General features: G+C 27.2%; 1 protein-coding gene across 1 annotated transcript in view; it reads left to right on the plus strand.

Annotated features, from left to right (window-relative positions):
- LOC122272569 (AP-4 complex subunit mu-1-like) overlaps positions 1-3,438 on the plus strand; it is a 31,294-nt gene extending 27,856 nt beyond the window's left edge. The window contains exons 8-9 of the mRNA XM_087167389.1: positions 566-633; positions 3,368-3,438. The gene's annotated coding sequence lies outside the window, so the exon portion shown is untranslated. The remainder of the gene's footprint in view (positions 1-565; positions 634-3,367) is intronic.
- The last annotated feature ends 2,745 nt before the right edge of the window (positions 3,439-6,183 follow it).

Below are 6,183 nucleotides of genomic sequence, written 5' to 3' on the forward strand. Positions count from 1 at the left end.
TTTCATTTTGTTAATGTGTATAGTGCTTAAAAATGTTTAGTCAGTGCTTAAAAAATACATAAAAGGTGCTTATTTTTTGTTGAAATATTTAGCTTTGCACCCTAAATTTATGTTTGAAACAAAAGTAACTGTGATAGAAAAATGTGTTCCTCACTTTCAAAGAGCTATTATTGCGCATCTCTTACTTTAGGAAAACTTTTTTTCTAAAAACTATAATGTTAAATTTTGTAATATCACAACGTTACAATAATGTATGTTGTGATTGCAAACCACAATGTTGTTAGAAATAACATTAAAAAGATCTATTTATGTATGAAATTTTTCAGCTTAAATGTTTTCTAGTGCAATCGATAATACTCTTATTGAAATGTTATAGCCAGCATTGTTTCAGAAACTTTTTACCAAGTTCATTTTCACTGTCATTGAGTAAAAACTTTTAGATGAGATGTTAGTAAAATTTGAATTTAAAGTAAAATATTTAAAGAACATTCCAATAGGAAAATGATAATGTTAGTGTTTTATTTTTCATAATAGACCAATAATTTGATTTGTCTCTTTCTTATAGTTAAAGCTGTGGATGAACATAGGCACCATAATGCAACCTCTAATGCTAGCTCGTTCAGGAGTGATACGGTAATATATATATATATATATATTTTAATTGTCTATGTCCAGATGTTTTAATATTTATTTTGTTCTGTTATGAGTAATATAATATTTTACAATGTTAAAATTTTTTAATGTTAATCCCAGTTAGCTGTTGCCCGGGTGGAAGTACTTTGGTTACAGTTTTAACTGTGATATTGCCAAAATTCTCTGAGTATTGATTTTTTTAATAATTAAAAATCAATCTGGTAGCCACACAGTCCACCATAAGTATGAGACATTGTCGACAGCAGAAATATTATTTCCTTCCTTACATATCTCTTGAGCCATAACTTGAGTACAGTATAACAAGGAGCGTAGCATTTTTAAAATGTTTTTAAAGGTGCTTGTTTTTGATATTCTTTTTTTAAAAGCCCTTAAAGGTGCTTTTTTCAGTGACTGTTTTTAAAAACTGTAATTTCCTCCTTTTACAAAAGGAGATTTTTTTTCTTTGCCATGTCGATTTTCGGCACGTGTTATGCAAAATTATGCTTTTCACATTGTACTACTATTAAACGTTTTCACCATTCATTCAACTACAATCCATTTCAGTATACAGTCGGTCATTAGCGTATGAAAGTGCCTATCATTTTACATGTTTGATGAAATACTTGCAAGTCGGCTTGTGCATCTACTAAGTTGGGTTAGGTGAGATTATTGCACTCTGCTGCATTTTGCAAGATATTCTCAATTCCAGGCTTCCTTTTCCACCCTCTGATATTGAACCTAAAAATCTTTTGATAATGGCTAATATAATCAAGAAAAGAGTTCTTTGTCAGAAACCAGTTATTTTATCATGATCATGTAAAATCTTTGAAAATTATTTTATATTTTGTTAATGTATGTAATACTTAAAAATATTCTTTGGGTGCTTTAGAAGTACTAAAAGGTGCTTACTTTTTTCTGAAAGATTTGGCTATGCACCCTGTATAAATATGCTACTGCTCAAAAAAGGCAAGCTCCATTAATAATTAGTATGTCAGTTTGCAACCATTTATGTTTAAAAAATTTTTACTGTATTTTTTGAATGAAGGATTAAAAATAATTCTAAATAATTACTTCATAGCTAAGTTTTTATTTCTATAAAAATACCTAATTATTCTAAATAAATACTTAACATATAATTAAATGTTTAACTCTACTTAAACTATCACTTAACACTACTTAAACTATAACAAAATGAATATAAAGAAATACCTAATGTATAACTAGTTATTTAACAATAGTTAAAGTATTACTTAAGACAATCTATCAAAATGAATTATTATTGTAGATAACTGTAAAGACAATCTATCAAAATGAATTATTGTAGATAACTGTAATGTTTCCAATTTAGATGACAAAATACTTGCATTTTCGGTGCCAAGTAAGCGAAATAAATGTATAAATTTTCATTTATGTTTTTCACATTGTTTTGTACATAAGCATTGCGAAGATTAGATAACCCTCTTTGAATGCACATAAATGTACTTTTTCTTTAAAATTTTAATACAATCCTACTGTAATGTTTTACGTAATATTGTCTATAATTTTTTTTTTTGTCTTAATTCAGGGATGATTGTATTTCAGGTTTTTCTTATCATCCTTCTGGATCTGAAAAACTATATGCAAGGCATGTGATTTTTCAGTGAATTTCACAGAATTTTCTAAAGTTTTTTGAGTGAATGATAACATAATCAGTAGAGAGGTTGTATAACAATTTACAAGGCTAAAGCAGAATTTTTTTTTTGTTGCCACTTGCCCAGTTTTTACTACTTCAAGCTAAACAGCATAAAAAAAAATGTACCTCATAAAATATCTTTTTTTCCTTTAAAAAAAGTCCTTGTTTTTCAATACAATCTGTTGTTAGAACACATTTGCATTTATTTATACTGTGGTTACTAAAAATTATTTTAAAGATAACGTTTAAAAGATTCCGAGCTATTCACAGTGTTTCTCTGTAATATCTATGGTCAACTACTATAATTGTATGTTGTCAAATTAAAAGAAATTTATTTTTCTATATGCTAATGTTATTTTACTATTCTCTGAGTTCTATTACTGCCATGGTTAGATATAGACACACGACGTGCATGGATATATTGGTGGTGATTCCCCAATTTTACAATTACTTTTTCACTATTAATTGTAATATTAAAAAAAAAGTATCCACATACTCAAACAAAAAGTTTGCAGTGGAAGGGAATATGACGCAGACGGCATAACCATGATTTATGCAAGGTAGAAGAAAGTCTGCATTCAGTTGTATGCATGCTGTTTCCAAAGAGAAAAGATGTAACTGCCACTTTAGTCCAAGGATTAGCAGTCAAGCCTGCAGCCATTAGCAGTCGATATTACAATTTTGTACAACTCAACTTGACTATCGCTTTACAACGGAAATAGACAATTTCAGTGACAGTAGGAAATCTTTTAATGTTTTTTCGTTTGGAGCAAAATTACTAATATCACTTATTATGATAATTATTTTATATGAATGTAGTTCTATGTATAACTACTAATATTAATTTGCATGTATACATATATCTATTTTTTGTCAAGAATAAATGAAAATATGAAATAGTTAACTGCTTACGTACATTTATTAAAATTATTCTATTATCAAAAATATTATGAGCTTGCAGCTGCTTTTGAATTGTCTGCACAGATATTTTACGTTTTTATCTTACTATGATTATTGCCTTTGCTTCCCAAAATGTAATCTTTTCACACCATTATTTTACAGATATTTATGTCAAATCAAAGATAGTCATTTAAGAGCAGCTGGCAAACGCAATTTATTTGAATTTATGTGGGCTACAGTGAAGGATCCTCTGGATAACCATGCAACTTTTGACAAGGAAGGCATGGACCTTGCTTTCAAGTATTTTAACTGCTGCACTTTTACCATGAGACTTGCTGGGATTGCTCAAATTAATGTATGTATTCTGTTTCTAACTCTTCTCCCTATATAAAAACACATTTTGAGATAACAGGGTGCATAGTGTCTTTAAAAAATACTTAAAGGTGCTTTTTTTTTCTTTTTTTTTTTTAGTTTTTTAAAAGCCTTTTCAAGGTGCTTTTTTCATTGGGTATTTTTAAAATTTCCTTAATGTTCCCTTTTCCAAATTATTTTATTATTATTATGTCGGTTTTTGCCACGAATTGTGCAAAAAGTGTTCCATTCTCGCTCCATTCAATGTTTTCGCAATTCATTCAACCACAGTAATAGTATATTTAGGATATATATATTCTAATTATTTTTTTAAGATAATATATTAAAAACTAACATTTTTAATAAAATACTTAATATTATTGACATTTTTCTGGTACCCATCCTACACTTAATGAGAAAAAATTACAGACTGATCTAAAAATTTTAAGATTTATATCTGGAAAAATCAGGGAAATCTGAAACCTGATTTGAGTGGCCACCCTGATTTTGTTATCCAACCTACCCTTTCACCTTATTAGAGCATATAGTTGACTGTAATAAGTATTTGATGTTAGAACCGACTATAATACCACTGACCTTAATTTCTACCCATGATGTTGATTAAATATTTAAGTCTGGCAGCAGAAAAACTTCAGAGTGACAAGAAGTACATAGTTTTATCTTTAGTAAAAAAATAAAGACTATAAAAGTTAACGAAATTTTTTGTTCTAAACTTTTTTACGAACTATAAGATTTTGACTTTAAAGAAAGAAAAATATTTACTATTATTTTATTATTATTGTAATAATTGTGATATTTATGGGATATATTATTCCTTGAAACTGTCCTAAATTTAATTTAATTCTCATTAAATTAAATGTAGGACATAAAAGTGTTGTAAACCTTGTAAAAATTTTATTTTTTGAATATGTTTACATAAATACCGAGCAACATCTTTACTTATATGAAAGCAAAAATCAAATGTCAAATGACAGCCCTTTGTAAATATCTTACATCACAATTTAAATTTGAGTAATATTTATTGCTGTAAAATTTTAGCAGGAAAAAGGTTATCATGGAAAAAAAACTTCTTGAGAAGGCCAAGACCCACACTGGGCTGTCGAGCCATTAATAATTATGATGAATATTTATTACTTATTTAATCGCAAACAAGATCGAAAAACGAAGTTCTTACTAGACATTTCTTTGTTAAAAGAAGTGTATAAGAAGTATTTGTTTTACTCAAAACTTTGTTAATACATTTTTCTCCTGTTTGTCAAATACGTTCATAAAATAATTTGTTCTTAGTTATAATTCATTTTCTTTGTGTAATCTTTTATTTATGGTTTCCATTTTGTGAAAACTAATCAATAATTCAAAATTCTTAGAGTTTTAAATCCGTTACACTAGATGTTTCATCCGCAACAAATGAATTTGCATTTTTCAGAAAAATTTAAAGTTTCAATCTTTGAAACTTGAATGTTTTTGAAAATTTTATAATCTTTTGAATTGAAATTAAAAAACTTTTTTTAAAAAATAATTCATGAAATATGTAAACTAATTTCTCTCTATGACATTTGTGTAAGTGATGTCCCTAACAGTCAGTTTTTTTTTTTTTTTTTTTTTTTTTTTTGAAATTCATGAAATCAAAAAGTTTTAGAACAAGTGGAGAGGGTCCAAGAATGTTTCCTACAAAATAAAAAATTAAAAGTATTTGAGGAATTTTAATTAAGTTATACAGAAAATAGAAATGCAGCATTTTTGTGCATTTTTTTTTATGAAAACTGTTGCACACTTTATAAAAGTTTTAGAACAAGTGGAGAGGGCCCTAGAATTATTCCTCCAAAAAAATATTAAAAGTAATTGAAGATTTCTAATTAAGTTATACAAAGTTAAATGGAGATGATTGTGCTCCAGAAAAAGTCCAGATTTTTTGTTAAAGTTTCAAGAAATCATCGATCACATTTATGTATAAAAAGTTTCGTATATTTTGTTTAAAAGTATTAGAACTAGAATTTATACTTGGCATCTCTTTCATTTGTAAATATTTTTTCTGGTAGAATAATAAATGTGATTAGAGATAAAAGTAAACTTAAACATAATTTTTCATTTAAATAATGCTGCATATAATTGATTTAGAATTTCATGTTTTGAAAATATCAATGATTTAAATTTATAAATACATAAATTTTTTTGAAATGCATCATTAATGATTTTACTCAAGAAAATTTTCCGGATATTTGGGTTCGGCTAACAATTATCCCTGTTTTTATGAAAACTGTTGTACACTTCATTGGGGGTTCGGAGAATTCAGGATACCTGCAAGCATGAGTCTGCAAGAATTCAGTATTTATAGGGGCCGATATGTTATGAAATAGAAGGCAGTGTTAAACCTTTTTACTTTTATCCTAACTTTTACATAAGTCTTTGTTATCAGTTTGGATTTTTTTTTTTTTTTTTTTGGTGTGTTCAGAGTGTCTGGAATTTTTAGACATCTGTCAAAGAAAGTAAAATAACCAATGTTTTTGTTAAAAAATTTTATAAATGCTTCTAATTTTAAGCTATTTTTTGTTACTAATCTATAAAAACTATTTATATTTTCTAATTATAGTCTTTTTTACTGAACC

Source organism: Parasteatoda tepidariorum, chromosome 7 (genome assembly GCF_982258835.1).
Source record: "Parasteatoda tepidariorum strain Cologne lab strain chromosome 7, Ptep-v5.0, whole genome shotgun sequence".
Classification (NCBI taxonomy): Eukaryota; Metazoa; Arthropoda; class Arachnida; order Araneae; family Theridiidae; genus Parasteatoda; species Parasteatoda tepidariorum.